The sequence below is a fragment of the Cebus imitator genome, unplaced genomic scaffold, assembly GCF_001604975.1.
Source record: "Cebus imitator isolate Cc_AM_T3 unplaced genomic scaffold, Cebus_imitator-1.0 Scaffold9, whole genome shotgun sequence".
NCBI classification, from domain to species: Eukaryota; Metazoa; Chordata; class Mammalia; order Primates; family Cebidae; genus Cebus; species Cebus imitator.
The window spans coordinates 4,064,442-4,091,064 of record NW_016107324.1 but is presented as its reverse complement, the minus strand read 5'-3'; the positions used below and the strand labels follow the sequence as shown (position 1 = coordinate 4,091,064).

The 26,623-nt window shown below is 39.4% G+C and overlaps 1 protein-coding gene across 2 annotated transcripts in view; it reads left to right on the top strand.

The window, feature by feature from the left end:
• The first annotated feature begins 759 nt into the window (after positions 1-759).
• SULF1 (sulfatase 1) overlaps positions 760-26,623 on the top strand; it is a 197,138-nt gene continuing 171,274 nt past the window's right edge. For both annotated transcript variants that reach the window (XM_017544777.1, XM_017544802.1), the window contains exon 1: positions 760-1,086. The gene's annotated coding sequence lies outside the window, so the exon portion shown is untranslated. The remainder of the gene's footprint in view (positions 1,087-26,623) is intronic.

The window sequence follows — 26,623 nt, the reverse complement described above, 5'->3', positions numbered from 1 at the left end:
ATAAAACAGTTCAGAAAACCAANAAATGCACATAAGAAGGAGGTATTGAAATGACCAAAAATTGAAAACATTTCAAAGCAAAAATGTTAATGAGCTATTTGAGCTATAAGGACATTATAAGTGCAATTAACTAGAAGCCAATAAAAATAATCAATGACAGAGTGCAGTCCTCTGGTACCAAATTGCTTTTACAAAGAGATGTCTGTGAAAGCAGCAAGTGATTTAAAAAACCACCTTTATCTATGGGAGCTCCTGCTATTTTACATGCGTAGAAACGAAAATGATTTTCATTGAGTATTTCTGAAGTTCAGCCTGTAGCAAACAGTGAGGAGCTGTGTGTGGGAATAGAGAAGTTTCTGCTCTTAGCTGCGCCCCCATCCCCTCCCTGCCAGGAATGTTGGAGGCAGCCACAATCTAATCAAAGGAAGGTAGGAGTTTAGATTTCAAAATGTAGATGTCACATTTCAGTGCAAACTACTCCTACATTAACCCTGTATCAGCGAGTCAAGATGAACCTTTTATCTCCTATGGAAGGGAAAATGTTTTGCTGAGAAGAAATGCCCTTGCACAGATGGGCAGTAAAAGATTTTTAGGGTTTCTGTGCCTCCTACTGAGGGTCCCCATCGTCGCAGGGGGAGCACAAGGAGTTGTGAAAAGTAACGCACAACTGGCCATCAGAATAATTCATTCCCTCCACCTTCTCTGTAGCACCTCCCACTTCTCCTCTTTTTATAGCAGTCCTTTCTCTCCGAAAATCTCAGGTTACTTGACTGGGAGTTCTCAGACCTCCAGTTTCAGCCCTGCCCTCAGCCCCCAATCCGTAAGAGACACCCAGCCCCAGCAATTGGATTGGGCAGCCTGTCTTGACACACCACTGTGCTGAGTGCTTGAGGACGTGTTTCAACAGATGGTTGGGGTTAGTGTGTGTCATCACATTCAAGTGGGGATTAAGAGAAGGAAGGCTGCCTTGCTGGAGCTGTGTGGTCTTCTCCAAGTGAGAGTCGCAGGCAATAGAACTACTTTGCCTTTGGAGGAAAAGGAGGAATTCATTTTCAGCAGCCACAAGAAAAGCAGTTTTTTTTTCAGGTAAAGTAAAACACATTGAATGCTTCTCTCCCTCTCTCTCTTTTAGCACAGTTTTGAATGGAATGCTAGCACGGCACACTTGTCAAAGCCAGTTGTTGCTGTCCTATCAATGCTGCTATTGTACGGCTGACAGATGACAGTGAGCATAGCTTGATGCTTGGCTGTCTTTGTAGAACTAACACTCCTCATGCCTTGCTTTTGAAGGTGTAGCTAAGAAAATATCTTTGGGAGCCGCGTTTGTACCCTTTCATATCCCTGTTGTATACTCAAAACAGGAGCTATAAATTACTTGTAGAGGGTAGATAAGGCTGAGAAAGGTTTTATTTCAGCTTTAGAAATTAAAATTCACTTTCAAACTGTTGCATTTTACTGCTCAATTTATAAAGATTCTTTCTTTGAAGGGTCTGTTACTGAGTTGCTGGCAGAGATGGAAATGCTTTCTTCACCGATTTGTGCAAGGTAGATTATGTCTGATTTATGACAGCAAAGGGTGTTTTAAACATTTTTGGAGATTGACTCTAAAGTTTGGAAACTCCTTAAGAGAAGGGGCTACCCTCTGAAGAGCAGCTAGGTAGGCTTGAAAACAAAAATGTTTAGAGCTGGAAGAAAAGCAGAGAAGGAGGAAGGAGGAAAACGTTCTTTAACATAGCCCTCTTGCAGCTGCAGGGAAAGCAGATGGAGGTAATTCATTTGCAGATCTGTTTGTGAAAGTTTTACAAGTCAAGGAAAACTAAAGTAGCATCTCTGTAATGGATCATTAAGAGTCACTACATTTATAGGTTTTAGACTGGCTAACTGAAGTGTTAATTAAATGTAAATAGATTTTCAGGTTTATTTATAAACAGACAAACAAAAAGGATTTAATTATAAAGTGGTCATTGGAAATTAATTGTCATCTGGTGCCTGGGCAACATAAAATGAGTTGTCATCATATATGTGATTAGCCTTAACGGCCCTGCCAAAAGCACCCACGAAAACTGAATTGAACTATTTATAAATATAACAAGGGAGTTTATGTGCTATGTTTAATCTGTGGTATTAAAAAAGGCCTTTCAAATTCAGGCTCTATTTTCACAGGAATCAAAACACAAAATTTTTTATTTTCCAAATTTTCTAACAAGATAGGTGAGCCAATGAGACTTCTGCTACCCTCATATACTTGCTCTCCGACTGCAACGTTCGTACACCTGTGGTGTGCAGAGATTCTGGCTCCTACTGGACTTTCACATTTGGCAGAGAAAGCCAGCATTATCCTCACCCTTTGCAGGTGAGAGATTCTGTGAATAATATTATATATAAGCTGTTCTGAAATAAGAGCTGTTTAGTAGGTTGAATAACAGGATTTATGGCCAGTGCTTTGTGATTTTAGTATTCAAGTGCATAAAGATGTCTGTAAAATTATGTTTCAGGTTGCATTATATATATTTTGGCAACCATGCAGTTAACTTTTTGAAAATCCTTTTTTTATAAAAGTTAAGGTCAAAACAATATTTTAATATGTCCTTTAATTTTTATTCAGAATATTCACCAGTTATACTCTCAAACTTCTCCTTCAATGAGAAATTATCCTCATTAACACCCAGGCAGTTATTCTGACTATTATCTGATTCCCAATATTACATAACCAAAATAAAACCAAGTTCATAAGCTGAAGTCTTTTGGAATTCCAGTCATTCCATTTTGGCTTTACAATGGAACTGGGATTTAAAAAAATAAAGACGGAAATGCAAACTAACACCTCGCGTCATGTCAGGATTAGAACTACATGTACAGCATATAGCATGAGTGATGCCAGCTACTAATGCCATTTTCACTACCACAGAAATATTTCAGGAGAAAGTCAAGTTCCTCCTCACAGATCAGATTTTCCTCCCTGAGATACGCGTGGTGACCTCTAACACAGGCAAGGTGCTGTTTAGCAGTGAGTGTCCCACCAGCACACATCTTCAATGCTCAGACTGATCACAGGGCTGCTGGACAGGATTTTGACAATATGGGACAATTCCCCCCAAACAATCGTACACAGGATTAGACAGTATAGAAACAAGAAAGGAAGTGTGAAGAGATAATAAATTCACACCTTGAAACAGCAGTCGTGTTTTTGTCCCCCTAACAGGGTAATGAAGTTACTTAGTGAATTGAAAGGAGTTGCTTAAAACACAGTGCCCACAGGGCAATCCCAGCTTCTTGTCAAAATTGAAATCTATTTTCCCAGATGGGAAACATGCAGAGACATATTTATGGTGACTTCTATATACCTCAGTTTGACATTTGGTTTCTTCCTGACAGCACTTGTGCTGGTAACACGCATGAAGTTCCCATCAGCATTCTACCAGCTGTGAAACTGTTTGAGTACACAGGATATCCCTCCCAGAGAAGGGAAAAATAACGGAGGTTGAGGAGATCTGAAATGTGCACTGTTGGTGCATCCTATCTCGGTATGCATTAAGGTGACAAATCTTAGAAGTGAAAAGTGACCTGAAAGCTTGATTTGTGAAAGTTCTAAAATTCATTTTAATGGTGGTGTGCAATACCAAAATACATTAGTCCAGGAATTGACTGAACCCATGGGAGGTTATGAGCAGGAGCCTCCATCAGGAAACTAGAAGGGTTCTATTCTGTTTTCCTTCTAAAAAAATGTAAGCAACTTCATGCAGGTTGTTGTAGCCATTTCCATCATGCTAGTAGAAACAAGTGGCAAGTGGGACATTTCCTATTTCCTTTCCTAATTATGTAACCATATTGGAAGAGTTAGAGTTTGGTTCTTCTGTGTTTTATATTGAAAATCGGTTTATTCTTTAAAAATCCTAGGGCTGGGAGCAGTGGCTCACACCTGTAATCCCAGCACTTTGGGAGGCTGAGGCACGTGGATCACCTGAGGTCAGGAGTTCAAGTCCAGCCTGGCTAACATGGTAAAACCCCATCTCTACTAAAAATACAGAAATTAGCCAGGCATGGTGTCAGGCACCTGTAATCCAGCTACTGAGGAGTCTGAGGCAGGAGACTCTCTTGAACCTGGGAGGTGGAGGTCGCACTGAGCCAAGATCACATCATTGCACTCCAGCCTGGGTAACAAGAGTGAAATTCCATCTCAAAAAAAAAAAAAAAATTCATAAAGCAGGATTTCTGATACTGAGCTATATATAGAATTGAGATTTCCCCAACCGTCACCACATGGATGGGGCCAACCAAAGGGTCAGTGCAGGACATCTGTTTTTTTTCTCCCTGTGCAATATTTTTGCATGGCGAGCATGAAGTAAATTTAAGGGGATTAAAATTTTTTAAAGCAGACTCTAAATAGACAATTACTTTTTATCATTATTGATTTTGGGGAGAAAGAGGCTTATATGAAATTAGGTCTATGTTCATGTGATAAATTTACCTTTTATTTAGGTTAGATCCATGAAAAAAATTTTGAAAGGAGATATTTTATGGAAAAAATTTGTCCTGAAATATGTTTCCTATTTAAAATATTTTTTAATCTATCTTAATATCCTGGGGAGGTGGGGAATTCACCTGTTAGCCTTTTTTCCCCCTCTACCCCATAGCCAATCTGTCATCAAATTCTGTGAGTCCTTCCTTTAAAATGTCTCCTACATGTGGCCCACAGCTACCATCCCAGGACAACGATCGTCTCACATATGGGTCACTGTAACAGCCTCCTAAATGCTCCACTTGCCTCCATTTCCCTCTTCTGTCTGCTACTGCAGACTTAGCTTCCTAAAACGCCACTTTCATCAAAGCATTTCTAGTCTGATAGTTACCACGTGGCCCCTCACTACCCACAAAATGAGGTTCAGTTCTATTCTAATGTGCTGGTCTTCTGTTATTTGGCCCGAACTTTCCAACTGTATCTCCCCACCAGGTCCCCACCACCTCAGAAGCCTACCCTTCCTTCCAGCTAACGCAGCCAGCACAGTGCCTCCACTTGCTAGTCTTTGCTTTCGGCCCTAACCACTCTAGTTCTCTATCTTGTCTTTAAAATGAGAGTTTGTCATCATGTGCACAATTCCTTCTACGTCTACATTCATAAGCCTGTGTGTAAAATACCCCACCCAGTTCATCCTCATCACCTCTATATATTCAACCTTCAAAGTTTCAGCTTAAGGGCCATCTCCTTTGAGAAGCCTCCCTGACTGCTATGTCTTCCAGCAATACTTTTCTTCCCTTTATGTTGGCCGTTGGGTTTTCTATGGATTGCACTTAAAACAACTGCTTTACATTTTATTCTGCTTTATAGTTTGTTTGTTTATTCCTTGACTTCTCAGGAAGGGCGACAGGGACTGGCCTGGTCTACTTTAGTGACCTACAGAAGACCCTAATAAGTGTGCTTACTAACTCAACAGGATATTCGAACACCCAAGGCACTTTCCTCTCTAGTTGCTCCCCTTCAGAGCCATTAAATGGCTCCAGTAGCTTCCTTCCCACCCAGGACAGGAAACAAAAAAAAAAAAAAAAAAAAGAGAGAGAGACTTGGTAGGTTTTATTTTGGGGAACCTTACTGAAAATGCCCCTAAGGCAGAAAGTGAAATAATTGTCCCAAATTAAGCTTAAGTACTATATGAAAAATCCCCATCAAATTCAGCTTTAACTATGGTAGAAATGATATGTATTGGCTGTTGCTCTATCACAAAATCTCAAATGTGACTTTGTAGCAGGAGAGTACAGGCTCTGCATTCAAACATACCTGTGCTCTAATCCAGGGACCATCTCTCTGGCTATGTGGCCTTGGATAGGAAACTGACTCATTCTGAGTTTCAGCTCCCTCCTTTATAAAATAGAGATAGGAGTACTTATCTTGGAAATGTAAAGAAAACACATAAATCATCTAGCTCAGTGCATATCCAGTATTGTATGTTCAATAAATGGAAGTGAGAGAAGGTTGATTGGTGCATACATAGATTCAGACCTGGGATACAAGAATGATAATCATTCAGCTATGTCAGTCATTAATCCTATGTATTTATGTTATGTCTTCCTTAAGCATTTTCTTCTGCCACCAAAGGCAGGGGAATAAGGAAAAGACAGAGAGAGCAAGGGAGAGAGAGTGAGAGAAAGAGAGAGAAGGAGGGAGGTGCTCTTGGCATTTAGGGATTTGGAGCAACAGAGCTAATGGCTCTGTAGGGGAGAGTAGTGACAGTTAAATACACGTTGAGGGAGGAGTGAAGCCCTGGGTTCTGCACCAAGAATAATAAAGAGCAGGCCCTGGGCCGCTATGCTGTTGGGGAAAAAAGGACCCTATCTGTGGACCCCAGCAGGGATGTGGATTCACTAAGGGTCATCTGCTTCCCTTCTTTCCTCCTCACTCACCATCTAGAAAGAAATGTTAATAATAACTCGGCAAAACACTTTAGAGAGTCAGATCGGGCTTCCAGAAGTAATTGATAAAGCAAGATACCATTTAGACTTTACCTCCAAACCAAATTTAACAAAAAAGCTGAAAGCAATTAGCTTGATCCCCTTACCGTTCCCAAACTCTGCACCCATCATCAAACACTGAACCTTCTATTTGTGCCTTTTCCCTGGAAGAGCAGCTGACTGCGAAATTCTCTAACAAGGCACTGGGTGCAACTTAGCAAATAACGTCCTTAGACATGGGATATTCAATGCCAGCTTTCTGATCATCTGGCCTGCACCTGCCCTCAGCCAGGGAGAGGAAAGAAACTGCAACTGCCTAGGATGATGGGCAAGGCGGTATTTCTGGAGATCCCTCCCTCTTCTAGCAAACATATCTATCAAATTTTCAAATAGAGGCTTTGACAATTATTTTTTGACATCATCTTCAGCTGCAGCAGCTAAGCTAGTCTTCTTTGCCCTCTAAATATATGATCCATGTATTCCTGCACAATAGTATATTAAACTTTTTAAATTTTAATTTAATTTAATTTTTTGAGACAATGTCTCACTCTGCCATCCAGGCTGGAGAACAATTGCAATATCATAGCTCACCACAGCCTCCATCTTCTGGGCTCAAGTGATTCTCCTGTCTCAGCTTTCTGAGTAGCTAGGACTACCGACACGCACCACCATGCCCAGCTACTTTTTATCTTTATTTTTTAGAGACTGGGTCTCACTATGTTGCCCAGGCTGGTCTCAAGCTCCTAGCCTCAAGTGATCCTCCTGCCTCAGCCTGCCAAAGTGCTGGTATTACAGCTGTGAGCAACCACACTGACCCTAAACCATTTTTAATTTTTTTTTAATGTAGCTCTTCACTTTACCTCCAAAGGTAAAATTTTTCTTACGCTGTTTTGTTTTTGCTTTTGCTTACTACACAAGTACAAACCCATAGGGAACTATGTCTACATTTTATAAAATGTGAATCTAAGGGACTTGGACATGCCACTGTTTAATTGTTGTGGGTGAGGTTGATATTAAACCTCTGTGCTGAATAAACGAACAGACACATTGTGTTTCTCAATCAAAAGTTTTAATTGTAAAAGGTAGAGTCTCTCAAAATAAATCTATAAATTTCAGGTCATACTAATCAAATTCTAAAATAAATAGAAGGTTGGTGATAGGAGTAGAGTTTGGGAACTGGCAAGAGCCCAGATGGCTCTTGTATCATATAAACTAAAAAGATTCTAAAGCTGGATGGACAATAAATTCATGAGCAAGCCCAGACATTTTCACAAAACAGTATCCGTGTAAGATAGGGATTTGTCTTATTATATACCCAATCACATTCTAAAACGATAACAATTGAACTGTCTGTTCTTAAGCAATGGACTCTGATGTGGATTTTCATCTACTGTCATGTAGCTTTACTCTAGTTCTTCTTATTTTTGCTCTATTCTTTTGTCGGCATTGACCAAATCTTCAGCTGAGTTACAAACCGCTGTAGCCAGATACTAGTTCTGTTGCTAGAATTAATGGAAACTCTGAACTAATTTTTATTTTGTCTTATGATCTTTCCAATTTGTAAATAAGGTTACTAATACATGCAACTTTTTCCATTCATAGAATACAAAGAAGATCTGAAACAGGTTTGTTTCAAGAACTCAGGAAAATCTCCTTGTATTTCTTTAATGACACAGGCCCAAAGATTATTCAATCTAAGTGTCTTCGCATTTTTCTGAACAATATTAGCACACTGAGCACATTCTTAAAAACCAAAATGGAAATCTGAAATACAAAGAGTTCTGTTTACTATCCACTTTTGTAGTATGGTGTTACAGCAACATCTGCTATGTTATTTTAAGGTAACACTAAAGGTTTAATGATTGAAAGATATTAGCCATACTAGAATTATGGTGGGAAAAGACTAATTGCATTCAGAGTAAGCATTTATTGGTAATTACTTCAGAAGTGTCCACCTGTAGATATTAGCTTCAAACTGCTATCACAAATATGGCTTTGCACCCCAATCACCTTTCTATAATATAACATGTGCTCTGAATAGACTTCCTGCCAATTTAAAGTTTCACCCTTGACCTTCATCTGCCAATAATCAGTCTTCTCCTGAATAGAATGTTCCTGTAAACAGACATGCTTTACCATGCATCTAGAAATTCTTGAAGCCAGGTTTCATCTTATAAAAAGTGCATCCCAGAAAAGAGAGGCCCCTACAAATCATGTTCTCCTTTTCTCTTCTGAGAACTTGACGCTGGTAAAAGAAAGGAAAGTTTTCACAAGGTCAGGAGATCGAAACCATCCTGGCCAACATGGTAAAACCTCATCTCCACTTTAAAATATGAAAAGTAGCTTGGTGTGGTGGTATGTGTCTATAGTCCCAGATACTTGGGAGGCTGAGGCAGGAGAATTGCTTGAACCCAGAAGGTGGAGGTTGCAGTGAGCTGAGATCACACCACTGCAATCCAGGCTGGTGACACAGTGAGACTCTGTCTGAAAAAAGAAAAAAAAAAAAAAAGAAGCCTAGAGGCTTTACATGTATTATTACATTCCTTTTCATATGTGATATTTAAATTTAGTAAAGGAGATTTATGGTATGGACCCCCATATCAAACAGATTAAATCTCTTTATTTTACTTTGACTCAGTTTCCTGCTCTATCAAATGGAGCCATGTTTATCGCAAAAGGTTGTTATAAAGATTAAATGAGATAATAAAATAAGATGCTTAACACAGAAGGCAGAACAGAGAAGTTGCAAACACAAAACACAAAAGCTGCATTTTTGTTCCAAGATGGCAAAAGAAATGGGTTGAGCTGAGGCTTAGTAATAAACTGGGTATGTCCTTTTCACATAAAAATAGCACTTTTTACTCTGATGATCTGCATGACACAATTTGGAGATACAATGAAGGGGGCCACTTGGCAAAGAAGAGGAGGAAAGAAAAAGGAAGAGGGAGGAAAAGAGGTTATAGAGGCAAAGAAGAGAAAAAAGGGAAAGGAAGAGGAGAGGAAACATCGTGATCCTCTCTTGCCTCCGCTCTGTGCCTTGCTATAATAAGCATTTCATGTCATAGCTAAGTCAGGTCAGATCCTAGAGTGTCCTGACACATCAGGTAGAAAGGTTGGACTTGGTAGCTAAACAGATGCCTTACGAAGTTTAAGCAGGTTTTTAAAAAATGAGGAGATTAAGAAAAAATGAGAATGACAGTGAGTGAGTAGAGACAGAGAGAGAAAGAGAGAGGGGGATAACAAGACAATTGGTCCCCAAAGTCCAAATAAGTTTAAAAAATATTGTCTATTTTACTCATTGAAGCAGTGAGAATGAGGAAAGGATGGGTGTAANAGAGACTACTATGAGCCACTCTATGCCAATACATTGGAAAACCTGGACGGAATGGGTAAATTCCTAGACACATGGAACCTACCAAGATTGAACTGAGAAGAAATAATAACAATAACACAACTTGGTGATTAGTCAAACAGAGGACAAAAGAGAGGGAACTACTGAGGTATCAGGCCCAGGACACAGGGAAAGGGTGATTGAACTTAAAGCTACTGAAAGTGGAATTTCATTCAGCGACACAATATATTTCCAAAGTGACAATGCTTATTACGGAAAAAATGTTTATCCATTATCTGCAAACAGACTACACTCGATATAACTTTATAATGCAAACATAGGTAAATATATGTGTATTCAATGTTTAATAATATATGTGCTGCCAAAGAGCACTCAATGTTTAATAATATAATTTAAGCAAAAAAAATGTAATTTTCTGATGATTGGTGCGCATTAGAATACACAACTATGACTTTTATATGACATATTCCTCCTTAGATAAAATGGATCTTTTCTCATATTAAGAAATGGTTGGCCAGGTAACAAGCCAACGTTTCTAAAATTTTGGGGAAGTTAGGGATATTCAAGTCAGAACACTCTACATATGCATAACTCTTATAATTCTCTTCTTTTTACTAAAAGAATGCTAGTGGAGAGGAACATGAAATTTTAAAAGTCTAGAGGCAAGAAGAGGTGAAATATTTAAGTTCCCTGTGCCTATAAACCTTCATATTCTACCTTGGAGGGGCCTGATTGGCATCCTCTCACAGAATGTACCAACGACTTATTTCCAAATGCAATACACGTTCCTTTCTTCACTACAAAGACAAATCATCCTTAATTTTATGATTTGGAAAAGGTTTCCCCATTCCCCTGCTTTTCTTTCTATCCTCTCTTGTTTTGTCTTTTTTATTTGTTTCAACCATTTCCTCCTCAAAAGAAGAGGGCCATTCTTTAGTCAAGTCTTCCTACTAAATCGATGGGCTGTTTTTAGGATTAAGTATAGGTTTCTTAGAAGTAGAAGACTGTGTTTGCCATTTCAAACTCTTGCATTATATGTTGGAGGCAGCATGATTGAAAGAATACAGAGTTTGAGTCAGCAAGACCTGGAACTGAAATGTAACCCTGGTACTGAAAATTTGTGGGAATAGCATTGACCGTGGAGACTTGACAGCATTTTGCTTCCTCAAAAGTGACTTGGGTTCCATTCAAGTTTTTAATGAAGACTTTGGCCTGTTCTATTTTACCCAACTGAGTTTTCTGAACCATATTTCCTGGTTCCTGTGGGAGAAGCACCAGCCTAAGTATCAGCACCTGTAATCTATTTCTCACTCAGGGTTGCCAGACATGAGGGACTAATTGACATGAGCCAGTTTATATTTGGAAGCCATTAATGGCTAGCAACTGAATTGTTGAGACATCCAGTGTGACGAACCAGAGGGAAAAGAATAACACACGAGTGCCATGGTTAGATCAATAAACATCATCTGCAGCAGGCACGAAAGTTGAGCTTAGCTGCCAAGCTTAAAACTGGTCTCTTCATCTAGTACCTGCTTAGGTCAATGGGCCTAATAGAGTTTAGGGACTGAAACATGAGCTGATATTTCCAAATTTCTTAATTTTGAATTGTCTAAATTCAGATTTAAATGCAAGATTCTACTCCTATATGTTACACTATTAGATCTGTCTTGAAGGCACAAAGACTTCTGGAATTGGAGAAGTTTGGTGCTTCTAAGGAAAGAAAAGTGAATAAATGGAGAAGTCAGAAAAAAAAAAATCAGTGCAGTCAAAACATGTTCTGTCCTAAGAGTCACTCTGCCTTTCATGTCAAAAGTCACTAAACCTCTTATGTCAAATAAAAATCAGGACAGAAAACAGAGGAAAAAATAAGCTATGCAAAAAACTTCATGTATAGCAATTGATATTCTCATTAGCCATTCTTCTACAAAAATAGCTGTCTATTGATCTAACATTTTGGTCGACCACTACAGTAGTCTAAGAAGTGGAATTAGAAGTGTTTCTACAATTGCTTCTACCATTGTCATAACCCCTTTGGAAGCTTAGAATACCCCACTTGGGCTGGGCACGGTGGCTCATGCCTGTAATCCCAGCACTTTGGGAGGCCGAGGCAGGCAGATCATGAGGTCAGGAGGTCAAGACCAGCCTGGCCAATATGGGGAAACCCCATCTCTACTAAAAATAAAAAAATTAGCCAGGCATGGTGATGTGCACCTTTAGTTCCAGCTTCTCAGGAGGCTGAGACAGAAGAGTCACTTGAACCCAGGAGGTGGAGGTTTCAGTGAGCAGAGATTGCACCACTGTACTCCAGCCTGGGTGACAGCACGAGACTCAGTCTCAAAAAAAAAAAAGAAAAAGAATACCCCACTTGACTTCCTCATATTTCATGCTGGGCAAATAAAATTAAAATGTATATTTTATTATTTCCTTGATAACTAGTCAAGTCTGAGAAAACAAACACACAATTAGCAATGAAATAAAAGTTGCTGAATAATGACAGCAGTGTTGGGCTAGGAAAAAGAGGTAGGGGGGTACAGTGGAAAGACATTAGAAATCTGGATTCCAGAACTTGGCTACTATTATTAATAGTGTGATTTTGAGCAAATTAGTTAACTTTTCAGGAGCATGCCATCATCTCTTTGCCTGCATTCTGCCATTCCCTTTACCTAGATGACATTATTCTCCTTCTTTACTGGCAAACTCTGCTCCTCCTTTATGACAAGCTTAAATAAATGAAGCATTCTCCTTTGTTGTTTTTTGGCGAAAGGGCCCTGCTCTGTCACTCAGGCGGGGTGCAGTGGTGTAATCACGGCTCACTGCATTCTTGACCTCCTGGGCTTAAGTGATCCTCCCACCTCAGCCTCCCAAGTAGCTGGGACCGCAAGCACACACCAAACCTGGGTAACTCTTTTTCTTATTTTCTGTAGAGATGAGGTCTCCCTATGTTGCCCAACTGGTCTCAAACCCCTGGGCTAAAGCTATCTTCCTGCCTCAGCCTTCCAAAGTGCGGGGATTACAGGTGTAAGCCACCACACACAGCCTAAGCAGTGTCCTTGAAACTAAAAAGAATGGTTGGAGGAAAGAGGAAGGACTTCAATCCGGTTCTGCATCTAAATTGAGCTCTGTACTTTATCTCCTTCTTATGTCCACTCGTTTTACCTACTCCTGTTAAACTCATCTTGTTTCTACACTGTTTCATCATATCATTCCACTACTCTAAAACAGCTGTCTCCCAATTTTCTGCAGCATCTAGTCTAAATAAAGGACCAGCAATTAAGAACCTTCATGATCTTTTCCACTATAACCATCCCACTCCCCCTCTGTACTTTCTGCTCTTTCCTAAAGTGGTTCAACATGTCCTGAATTTACATCTTTACTTCTGCTACAAAGCACGTGATCACACGGTTTTCTGGGCTAGGACTACCTCCCATCACGGTTCTGCATGTCCAAATTCCACCCATCCTTGAAAAGAAAGACTCAAGCCTCATTACCTCCATGGCACTTTTTTTTCCTAATTCTTCCAACCATCAATAATCTCTCTCTCATCTGTGCTCTCTTTCCACTTAAAGTCTTGTCATGTAATTTTAGCTCTTAATTATGTACAATTTTGCATTTATTCTTATTCTCATCGTTTTTTTTAATTGCTTTCTCTCTCTTATATGATTAGAAACATTAAGACAATTGAGTTTTAAGCCTCTGCTTCTATCAAGCATAGCTTCAAGGTGGCATAGCCAGTACATCCTAAAGGCCTTCATTACACGTTCACAGTTAGAATGACCAAGGACTACTGGGATAGAACATTATGTTTTAGTCATTGAGAATTTTAGGAAACGAATCAGCAGCACATTCACAACTACCCCGGGCATTCTTTCGACAATGTGGAAGGCACTATCTCAGGCACTGATTCTCTGGCTCAGATTTTTTGTTCCCATCTTCTGTCCACATCACTCTCCAGGGCTGCATTTGTGCCAGCTGGATTCCATCCAGAAACGGATTCAAATAGATAATAGGCCAACTAGAATTCCCATCTTCCTTGATTAGATGTGAAATTGTATAGCTGGGTGTCACTCACATGCCAACCACTCAGGATTCTATGTTATCAATTAATTTGTCTTGAGAGCTGAACTGGGGAGATTGTGACAATTCTGTTTTCAAGGACTAGTAAAATTACAGTTAGACCAGATTTTCACAGATAGTGCTAGAAATATAGGCCTGTCCAGTATGTGCTGCATAGCATAAATTAAAATACCCTGTTAATTTCACAATAAATCATACTGGGTTTTTGGCTATTTTCTGCAGTGGGAATGGGTTGTAAAAATTTTGTCTAGGAATGGCATTCTCATTTGTAGGACAATTAGCAACTGAGGTAAAAGGATTTAAATTACTTAGAAGAAAGAAGAAATTATTGCACACTATCAAACTACTGAATCTTATTTGTTGTTGCTTCAGTAATTTAGAATATGCGGTAGATTTTCCAGGAAAGGATATCATAGAAACGTAGAATGTTGGAGGCGTACCTTAGAAATCATCTAAGCAGAATCTCTCATTTTACATCTGAAGAAACAGGACTGGGTTTGTTGCAAGACCTGCCTAAAATCACAAAATTTATTCTTAAAAGGCAGAGTTCTACACCCAGCCTTTATCCTTTTTTAAAAAGTGCAAGTTAGTAAATTCTACCGGGACAAAAATGAGTTCATGTGTCCTTTTTACATCAGGATCCAACAAGGAGAAGGGACGAATCCAGCTCCCTATTTGACCATGGACTTTCTTGCTGAGGGCTACCATGAGTAATCAGGCATTATTAAGGATGATTGGGACTGCAACAAATACAAAGAAAAGCTTTTTATTTTTTCAGATGTAATTCCTTATGGAAAATCTGTTCTAATGGAGATCACCAAGCACTGTTGCTGTGGATGACCTGTGAAAATATGCAGCTTTATCATAGAGAAACTTCTTTGTAAAAGCATTTTTTAAACGTATGCTTAAAGAATACATTGTCCACTGTTGATGATGACAGTATTAACCATCACAACTTCAAAACAATTTTCATTTGCACTAAATTACGGGAACTTGTAATATTTGGGTAAGGAAAGCAGATATGTCATTTCTGTACACCAGAAAACTGAATCTAAGGGACAGCATGCCATTTGCCCAAGCCCAAAAACCTTAGTGAGGTAACGAGTGTTAGAAGGCATGTCTTCTGGCTCCCACTTCACTGCCGAATACTTCAAATGATTTCAAATATACCACATTTTGTCAATATTAAGGACACCTACTGCATTAGAACAGTTGAGGTCACCTTACTGGAAAATCGATGCTTGAATATTTCCTCAGGTACTAGAACTTTCCAAAGACAAGTATATGAGCAATATTCTTCACAGCTTAATAAATTACATGACTGTATATGCAATTATGCATCTGTATAATTTACATTTGAAGCTGATTTATTTGTAAAGGAATTAAAGGTAGTCATTACTGGATTATAAATATACTTCCTAGTCATAACTTCCATTTTTTATTTTTTACTATTGGGAAAAACAATTTAATAACTCAAAAAGATTAATTTGGAATATCCTAAGTATGGTTTTGACTTTTTAAAAAAGTTTTGTTTTTAACATATATTCTAGATTTCCTTTTAGTTGTTGTAAGTATCTCAAGAAAGCCATTATGATTTCCAGAGCAATGAAAGAAATATGTCATAGGAAAAAGAGCATATTTGTTCATATTTTTAGGTTATTGGTCATATTTCAATCCACTGGAAAATGTGATTGCAAATCTGGTTAGAATTGTAAAAATATCAGGCTTACCAGTATTACAACTTCTTATGAAAGTGTGAATTCTGTTGAGAATGTGAAGATAAAGTGCAAGAATAATTATCTTTTTTTATAGCTTAACTTTACAATAGTGAATGCTGTTGAAAAAGAGATTCTACGGAAGTTATTTTTTGATCCATAAGAGTACTTTGTTCATGCTATTTTCCATTTTTTAAGTTTCCAACCCTTATTTTAAGATAAGGGGTACATGTGCAGGTTTGTTACAAGGTAAATGTGTGCCACGGTGGATTGCTGCACAGATCATCCCATCACCCAGGTGTTAAGCCAAGCTTCCATTAGCTATTCTTCCTGATGCTTTCCCTCCTCCCAACCGCCCACCTTGTGACAGGCCTCAGTGTGTGTTGTTCCCCACCATTGTGTCCATGTGTTCTCATCATTCAGCTCCCACTTATAAGTGAGAACAGGCGGTGTTTGGTTTTCTCTTCCTGAGTTCATTGGCTAAAGATAATGGCCTCCAGTTCCAACCACGTCCCTGCAAAGGACATGATCTCTTTCCTTTTTATGTTCATGCTATTTTCAACTAAGCCTATACATTAAACATTTCTATAAAACCACGCTTCCCTATTTCCTATTTGCATCTCAGTTGTTGTTTCTAATGAAAATAAAGTGTGCCATTTTCACTACTCAAAAAAAGGCCAGAAGAAATAAAGCTGAGCTCTTACTAAACTCTTAACAGCTGTATTCTTGATTTTCCATCGAGTGGCAACTGCTCTTCAGTTTCTATCACCTTGCCTCAAACATGCTCATAACCTCCACCAAAAAGGCCACATAAAATGGCAAACTGTTGAAATGAGAAAGAGCACCAAGAAAAGATGCAAGTCCTTGCAGGAGGAATACAACTCAAAAAGGGTGACACAGAGGATGAGGCCATCGGTCTCTTTTGCTCTCACTGCTGAGACAAATTTGGCACTATGATCGGCTTGTTATGCAAACAGATGATGGGCTCTCTTAGTTTTCACTCTGCCACCATTTGTAATTTGAATTTTAAATAATTTGATTTTCCCCATAGTTTATGAAATATACAACCTTTAAAGTTATGTAACAATTTATACTTTTCAACATGTTTTTAAATATTTCATTTCATTTTGACAACCTTATGGAGCATGCCAGATAACTAAGCACTTGTGCCCATTTTAAAGAATTAGAAGCAGAGACACATCTTAGGTGATATATACTGAAATATTAACGTTTAGTGGTATAAGATCATGATGTGTGCAGTTTATTCTCAATAGTTCAAGGGAGAAATATATATATGGAATATATATTATATGTGTATATAAAATCTTTGTGTGTATATATAGAGAGAGAAGTGAAGGGGGAGGGAATGAAATTGATAAGGCAAGGGATTGGGGCAAGTTGTTAACTATAAATGAGTATGGGTAACTGGTATGTAAGTATTCTTTCTATGACCCTTACAACTTTTCCATAAGTTTAAAATTATTTTCAAATACAAATTGCTTAAAAACAGGCACAGTCGGGTGCAGTGGCTTACTCTTGTAATCCTGGCACTTTGGGAGGCTGATGTGGGCAGATCACGAGATCAGGAGTTCAAGACCAGCCTGGCCAACATAGTGAAAATCCTTCTCTACTAAAACTACAAAAATTAATCAGGTGTGGTGGCACGCATCTGTAGTCCCAGCTACTTAGGAGGCTGAGGCAGGAGAATTGCTTGAACCTGGGAAGCAGAGGTTGCAGTGAGCCAAGACCATGCCACTGCACTCCAGCCTGGGTGACAGAGTGAGACTCTGTCTCAAAAAAAAAAAAAAAAAAAAAGGAAGTACAGGAGAGTTAAGTAATTTGCACGAATAAACAGCTGATTAGAGGCAAAGTGAAGAACTAGAATCCAGGTCTTCTACCTGTAATCTATTTCTGTAAACTGAAAGTAATTTCCACTTAAATCATAGTCAGCCTTCATAGCTGCAGTTCCACATCAGTGGATTAAACCAAGCTTGGATAGAAAAACTTTTCAGGAAAAAAAAGTACAACAATTAAAAAAATACAGATTTTTAAAATACAGTATAACCATTATAGTTACAAAGCACTTACCTTGTATTGGGTATTATAAGTAATCTAGAGAGGATTTAAAGTATATGGGAAGTACATAGGAAGATGTATGTAGGTTATGTGCAAATATTCTGTCATTATATTTCAGGGACATGAGCATCCCTTATTTTGGTATCTACATTGGGATTCTGGAATCAATTATTCAAGGAGACCGAGGGAGACTGTATTTATAAATCACAACCATACGTTTTGCCAGTCAGTCATCAATAATCAGTACCATAGCTGAGGGAAAACTCATAATGATGACTTATTAATAACTTTTATTTATACATCATACTACTCATTGCAAATTGTTTTCACCAGCTTTATTTTATCTTCATAATGTTTCCAATGAAGTAGATAGGACAGGTATTGTGGGACCCATTCTACAGATTAAGAAACAGGCTGTGAAGGTTATTTGTACCATTAATGTTCACAGCGACTAAATGGCAGAGTTTAGAAGGATGCCAATAGAGACTATCGGAAAGAACACTGGTTCTGGAATTTAGGATTTCAATTCCAATATGCCTTCTTAGCATTCTAATGCCTTTTTATACTCCTAATGATCATACCTAAAACTTTTAGGGCTCACACTGTGTTTGGCTATAGAAAAACAACATTCTTACCGGCACGGTGACTCACACCTCGCCTGTAGTCTCAGGTAATTGAGAGGCTGAAGCAGGAGGATCACGTGAGCCCTGGAGTTCCAGGCTGCAGTGAGCTATGATTGTGTCCACTACAACCCATCCTGGGCAACAGAGTGAGACCCTGTCCCTAACAAAGCAAAAAACAAAAACATCCTCTTAAAGAACATAACAAAATGACTGAGAAAGATGTTGGTTTTACTTAATAACATTATATATAACAGTAACAGCTAATATTTAGTAAATGCATGCTTACCATGTGCAAGTAAGATATACATTATCTAATTTAATTATGTAACATTTCTGTGACATATAATTCTCTTGGTCACAATCTTACAAGCAAGGAAGCAGGCTCTGAGAGTTTGACTGACTTGGCCAAGGTTACGGGTTTGCAGGGGCCAAGGTTGGATACGGACCCAGGCAATCTGACTCCAGACCCCCTACCATTAAGAAACTAGTCTTTATTCCACATTTTCCTTTTTTTCCTTTAAGCTCAGCTGACTATTTAATAAGTGTCTTTTCCTCACATTTAGTAATTTTTCAATTCTGAAATTAAGATAATCCTTTCTGGAAACATAGTTTATATGGAAAAGCATTTGCATGAAAAAATAGACCCTCTTTCTTATTTGCACTCTCTTGAAAGCAGACACCACATCTTATCTGCACCAATAGCAGCTCCTGGCACATGTGGAACATTCAATAAATGTTTGTTAAATGAATGAATGATGTCCAGAGTTATCTATTAAAAAGCTTTTAAGACATCATGATCTAAATACTTCAACACAAGACCTAAAATTTAAGTTGGCTCAAGTCACCAAATCCCAACTTTATAGCAAAGCACACAGTTTTGGTGCCAGGAAAACAAATAAATAAATGAAAGCAGAAAACAAATTTCACTTTTAAGAAATTTTTAATTGAGTCCTTGGAAAGTTGAACCACTCTGTGGATGTTTGAAAGAATGTGGCCTTTGACTATCTGGATAACCTTTTTTAGATTATAATCTATTGTCTGCATGACAAGAAGTGATGCCCATGCTCACCACTGTCTGCATTTCATGATTTTCCCTTTGCCATATCTAGATAGGATAAAAAAAAGGACAAACAGTCAAGCAAAGACCATGGTCTCGGGACAGGAGGAGAATCACCTCCAGGATATAGAGCCAAGCTTTCTTTTCTTCTTCCCATTTGCCTTCTTCTTCCTCTTCCCCTTCATCTCCTCCCCCTCTCCTCCTCCCCCCTTTTCCTTCTTCTTTTTCCTCTTCTTCTTCTTCCTCCTCCTTCCTCCTCTTCCTCCTCCTCCTCTTCCTCCTTCGCCTCCTCCTCCTTCTCCTCCTTTTCCTCCTTTTTCTTCTTCTTCGAGACAGGGGTCTCACTATGTTTCTCACTCTGATCTGGAACTCCTGAGCTCAAGCAATTGTTCTGTCTCAGTCTCCTGAGTATCTGGGACTACAGGTGCATGTTACAGCACCCAGCTATAGCCAGCTTTCCAAGATGCCTCTCACAGCTGCCCACTGAGCAATGACTCAGGAAGAGACCAGTTGAAGGGAAAATGGGAGCTCAAGAAAAGTGTCAGGATACATCTTGCAACTTCCTTCTTCCAACCCATGCTTCTAGCCCTTCCTTTCGTGGTTTCTTCCCACTCCAAAATTTTCCATGATATTTATATGCATACATTTTCCCCCAAATAAGAATGACTAGGCATCTTGAGAGGATCACATTCACCTACCTCCCTTCCCTCTTTAGTAATAACATCTTTGTTCTATCCTGGGCATTTCAGTACAGCAGACAGACATCTTAAGTGCAGAGCTTAACTTTATTGCAACATAAAGGAATTTCGGAGTAAAAACTGCATTCTCAAAGTCAATCACACATGGGGCTCAGGTTACTCAGCCTGGCATGGCTCAAAGCCTCATAGCAATTCCTTGTAGGCGCTGCCTGTTATCACTCCCTTGGCTGTCTGTCACCCTTGCCTCAGCCTCCAGCCATAGCCTCAGCTTCTTCTTCCTAATGCACCTGCCACCCCAGACATGGGTTCTTTGCATATTCTGCAGAACGAGAATTCTTCCTAAGTCTCAGTACATCCTTATCAGCATCTCTCACAGACTGCAACCTCTGCAGTCGGCTTGTGTCCAGGGTCCTAGTCTCCACCACTGCTTCCTCTTCATCCTCTCCTCCCAGTGCCTGCTCCTGGGCCTTCCTGCACTCCTGCCCTCTGGCATGTACAGTTTTGAATTTGTAATTTATGCCTCTACCTGCTTACATGAAGAGGAGGTGACAAACTGGATTTGGCACATACTGAATTTCTTGGACTGGGTTCATTTTTTTTTCTGCTTCTGGAGTCCACTGTTTTCTAGCAAAAACTTTCATAAGATTTCAAACATCAACCCCAACACTCTGAATTTACCTGCTTAAATGACTCCTTGTCCCTGGGGCTGAAGTCACAACATTCAGGTTGTTATTCATGATTATCAATCATCGTCTTTTTGGGTCCCTGTTGTTTTGCCTTCATATCATTTAATATTTATATTTAAACATAGAAATGTAGGCAACTGTCAGAGTCACTCCTCCACCAATGCTCCAGGGAAAGGGTATATGCTTTTTGCTCACTCAAGGCAGATAATACGGAACAAGTGCTTAAGAACATTCATGGCAAAAAAGATTCTCAGAAAAGGAAGGATAAAGTGAATGACAGCAAGTCCTTACACATGCAGGGCACGGATATTACTTTTCAGATTTTGTAATTCCTATACTGGTCATTCTAGTTCTAAGTAAAGAAAGCAGGCCTTAAAAAAAAATCACACACCTGTAGAGTTAGGATTTGGACCCGTCAGTTTGTCTCCAAAAATTAATGTGTTCTCTCAAAAGAAAGTTCTATATAAATGCTAAACAGTAAAACCCAGTCATTAATTACATGGAAGCAGTTTACATTTTCCTGCAATTTACACCTTTTTTTTTTCCAGACTAATTAAATTTCCTACACTGGTAAAGTGCTTCTTCCCACAATTTACTAGAGTTTTTGGTAAAGAGCTAAAAGAAGGTTTGCTGTGAAGCTGGCGAGGAAGAGAAGACGGAGATTCCAATAAAAACTTGTTAACTGGCGTGCAACACCGTGCCTATTAAGAGCAGAACAACTCTCCTACAGAATACACAGCCGAGTCTATACATTGCTTGTTAAGTACTGGCCCAAGTGCTCATGTCTCAGACTTGTCCCTTGGACCCATGCCCAAGCCAGCCCTGAGAGGGCTGGAACAATCCCTCCCCCAACCCTCCTCCCCTGCAGAAAACACTGCTGGTTATTTAGAATCTAGGGCATCACAATGAACATGCCTCAGTATTTTCATAAGGTGTTACTACTGATGTTCTGAAAAAGCAAGGCATGCACGCACTTACTTAATGTGTTCTTTCTTGATTTACGCGTCCTTGATTTTTAAATCACTTCCAGAAATTCTTAGTAAATGGGAAAAGAATTTCTCAAATAAATATGTTATCTTTTCCTCCAACAGCATGCCAGATCACTTCTTGAAAGATCGTTTCCAGATTCGTGTTCAGTTCAAACTGATTTTCACAAACTCGAATCAGCACGCCGTAATTAGGAAGCTACTGTAGGCCAATTTATTTGGTTAATTTGCATCAGTCTAAATAATTTTTCTTGACAGATTACTTCCGTTCTAAGTACCAAGTACTTTTTAATCCTAGTCAAGTTATTGCTAAGGATAAATGATTTCACATTTCTCATAAAGATGCCTGTCATTAAGAATATTAACACAAATTCCTTCCCCTTGAATAGAAATGAGCTGTCATTTTAGCAATGTTGCTGCGTCAGCCTTTTTATTGTCAACCCCAACAAATGATGGGAAAATCAATTTACTCTTTAGAATTAGTCAAGTGAGGAATCCTTTGAAGTGGGGGTGCAGGGTTTCGCCTGGATTCTATAATCACGTAACAGCGAGTACTGTATGTATGTTGGTAAAATGTTGTGAAATTTAATGAGGACTATTTGTTGCCATAAGACCTTCCAGACAGAATCTATCTCTGAAAAAGAATTCCTCACTCTGAAAATAGAGGTCTGATGAGCAACAGATGTGATTTAAATGAACCCTTGTTCAATTGAACCAAGAATATATTGTGATCTGTAGGAGGCACAATTCAGAAGAGAGGGGACGTGGCTACAACACAGCCTCAGTGTTGAGTTTGGTTGTGGGGTTTGAACATATATTTATTTCATAAAGTTTCTCTCATAATGTACAATGCAAATGAGCTTTTAATTAATGTGAGCTAATGGTCAGAGGATGGTCTAGAGGCTGTTTATAAAACAATTTACATTTTTATTTTATAGTCTAAGAATGTGTGTCGAAAAGCATTTCAATGAGTAGCCATAACCTTCAGAGTGATCTATGTCCTGGTAATGATTTGTGAGTTCCACAACTCAGTTTCTCCACCCATAAAGAGAAGATTAGATCGTTGTTCAAGAATGACAACTATTTAATATTTGGAAATGACTAAATAATGAAGTGCCTGGATTCTATAGAAATGCTGAGGAGAAAAGAAGATTAATTTCAAACCAAAGTCTAGGACAAACATGACCTTCCCATTGTAAATCTCATGAATAGAAAAAGAAATTACATCTAAAGCTTTGTTTCTAGGGCTGAAACTCTGGAAATATATTAATTTTAGGTTGTTTCTGATGGCAAAAAAAAAGATCTGTTTACTATAATCTTTTGCCTGTGGAGATGAGAAAAATTATTCCTGCTCCATTTTACTGAAATAATGCAGTTAGCAAAGATTTAAATGACAAGAAGAGAAGGGTCATCTTTTTGTTCCTTTGCCTCTAGGCAGGACTATAGTTAAGCCATCTCAGGAAAGAGAACAGTGCTATTGCTCCCAAAAATCTCCAGGTGAGAATGGTAAAAATTAATAAGAGCAAGTGAGAAAGCTCAGGGGCCCTGAAATTAATAAAGGTCAGTTCCAGCTCACATCGTTTCAGTTAAAATTTATTCCTATTTGGAAATAGCCTGACAGCAAAACTCCAGCGGATGCGCTGTTTGGCACTAGTTCTCGGTGAAAATTCCATTAGTATTACTACTAACGTCTGGTCATTGTTTATTCGCCTCCTCTTCACCCTGTTGGTGAGGGAGGGATGGTCAAACACATGGCACCCAACAGTGGAAAAATGAGATCCACAGCTGCTGATGAGTCACATCAACTCACAGCCCAGGGAAGGAGGATAACAGATGCCATGCAGGGCACCCAGGGTCTGCACCAGGAACAGACTGGACAAGCAGAGGCTGCAGGAGGCAGCAGCAACAGGAGGATGCAGTGCCCTCAGGCCCCCCAAGGAAGATGTGATTGGCTTGTTTGAATCATTGTGTGGGCTGGTAAGGAAGTAAAATCCATTAGGCTTAAAACCTGTTGGAATGAGGCTGGCCCACCTGACAGAGGAATCAGCCGGGTAGGGAGCCTTTCCCGCTGGAGGGGACATACCCAGTGAAAGCAAGGGACCTCACAGTTAGGTCCTGGTGGGGTCCTGGTGAGGCTCGAAGATAATAAATACCAAGGTAACACATGAGATTTTAGGCATTACAAGCCTATCAATACAATCTATGCCGACTTATATGAGACCCATGTTCCCCTGACCACACCTGATCTAAGTTCTTTCCTACACCTATTTTGTCTCATAGGAAAAGAGCCACGTTTGACTAGATTGATAAAATGGGCATTTAAGCCATTTTTCTAGCAGGAGTATTCTCAGGGCAAGACCATATAATTAGCTAAATGACTCATGCAGACGTATCCTTCACTCCTTGCTTTGGTTTGAATGAAAAGAATAGCAGAGCCCTAAATCATCCAGACAAATTACATCTTTAACTCTTTACTTAATTTTAATTTGTCACAAGGTAAATGTTGACAAACTTTAGACTTACAGCCAAAGGGCTAAAAAAAATAAGTCTAGCTTGCCATCGTGGTTGTATTCCCTCCTTCCATTTTTCAGGAATACTGTCAGGACACACGTTTCCCCTGGGATTTAACAAATGTCCTTTATCTAAAAGACAAAACTTGAGCTGTCCGGGCTCTGTCTGAAACTACTGGCCTCTTGCACCCTCTAGATAAGTGACATTTGAAGTTAATGCTGGGTCTATCACCCTTAGTTACAGCATGTTGGACAAAGCATTTTATATTCTGGACTCCGAGTTCCATACTTGCCTTTTTTTTTTTTTTTTTTTTTTTTTTTTTTTTTGAGACAGGGTTTCACTGTATTGCCCAGGCTGGAGTACAGTGGCACAATCTGAGCTCACTGCAACCTCTGCCTCCGGAGCTCAAGTGATCCTCCCACCTCAGCCTCCCAAGTAGCTGAGACTGCAGGTATACACCACCACACCTGGTTAATTTTTGTATTTTTGGTAGAGACAGGATTTCATCATGTTGCCCAGGCTAGTGTCAAACTTCTGGGCTCACGCAATCCACCTGCCTTGGCCTCCAAAGCACTGGGATTACAGGCGTGAGCCATCACGCATGGCTACACTCTTTAATGAGGAAGTTAAACAAGAGTTTTAAAATATTTTTTTAGTAGCAAACCCATTGTCTTAAAGTCCAAAGTCATTCTGTAAAACAGATGGAAATAATGTTTCTTCATTTTAATCCAATGGATGAAGCCCATGCCAGAATGCCTCGCCTCCCTCACATTCGCCCTCTTCCCACACGCCGCCAAGGTTCCTGAAGTGCCCCTTGAAAGCCTAAAGCTTCTTGGAACCCAGTTTGAAAACCACCAGCTGAGATACTATCTCAGGTTTCTTCCAACTTTCAGTAGAATAGGAAAAATTATAGACTACAGAGTCAGACAGACCTAGATTCAAATCCTATTTCAGTCACTTTCTAAGGTGTATGGCCAGACTCAATTTACCCATCTGTAAAATGAGAGTAAAAATAGTTCTGCTAGGTTAAGAAGACATGTAAAGCACCTAGCCCAGTGCCCGAAACCCAGGAGGGATTTGTAAATAGTAGCTATAATAAAGGCTATGGCCCTCACCTGAGCATAACAAAATGAGAGACACTTTGTTTCTCTGTTGTCATTCCGCACGCGTTGTCTGTCTCCATAGGTTTGGAAGCCTGCGTTGTTCTCTCTGGTGGCCCAGGACAGGGCCCTGCATAAAGCAGGTGCTTAGTGAGTATTCATTGAATGAAACTGAATGTGGGCATAGTGAGAGCTACCACATCGTTCTAAAATATGCATGGTTGTTGGAGATATGCAATTGTTCATGAGGGTTTGAAAACTTGCATAAGCTAAAAAAGAAAGCTTTTATAAACCTTGGAGAGGAGCCTCTAAACTTCACTCAAGTCAGCTTACTTTAGGACGTAAGTTCGTGAGCGAAACAGGAATGTTGGCATCTGTTGATCCTTTGCTACTGCACTTGAACTACAAATTTGCAGTAAGATCTCTGTCATTCCTGGAACCGAATCCTCAGGAACTTGAGGCCAAACTTCTTTAAAACCTGAATTGGTTTTGATTGTTCCAAATTAGTGGGGGCAGGAAAACTCTTCTAATTCACTGAACAATCTGTATGCTTGGAGAGCATGTACTGGGTAGACACACCCCAAGTCTCTTAAATGACACCAGAGTTGATCCAACTAACACAGATGAAATTTGAAGCACATTGCTTTCACCAAAAAAAAAAAGAAAAAAAAAACAGGGAAAATGTCATTAAGGACACTTTAACACAAAGCCAAAAGAAATTCAGTACCTGACAGCTTGTGTTCTATATTTCACCCCATATCATAAAACAATTCACTGGAGAGCACTTGTTCATCTGCTGAGCTGCTGTTGTGATAGCACGCATTCTTTCAACAGTAGAGGAGTTCCTCCATAAAATCAGTCCCCGAAACCCGTGAAGTCTGAAAAATCTCACCTTTGGGGAATTTTCCTGGCATTCTGTAAGGGAAGTTCCACTTTATAGGTCCTCTGATGTGCAGTAGCAAAGGATCAACAGATGCCAACATTCCTGTTTCGCTCACGAACTTACGTCCTAAAGTAAGCTGACTTGAGTGAAGTTTAGAGGCTCCTCTCCAAGGTTTATAAAAGCTTTCTTTTTTAGCTTATGCAAGTTTTCAAACCCTCGCGAACAATTGCGTATCTTCAACAACAATGCATGTTTCAGAACCGTGTGGTAGCTCTCACTATGCCCACATAGGTGACAACAATGCAGGTAAGATGGGGTCAGCTGTCGGTTTCATTCAATAAATACTCACTAAGCACCTGCTTTATGCGGGGCCCTGTCCTGGGCCACCAGAGAGAACAACGCAGGGTTCCAAACCTAC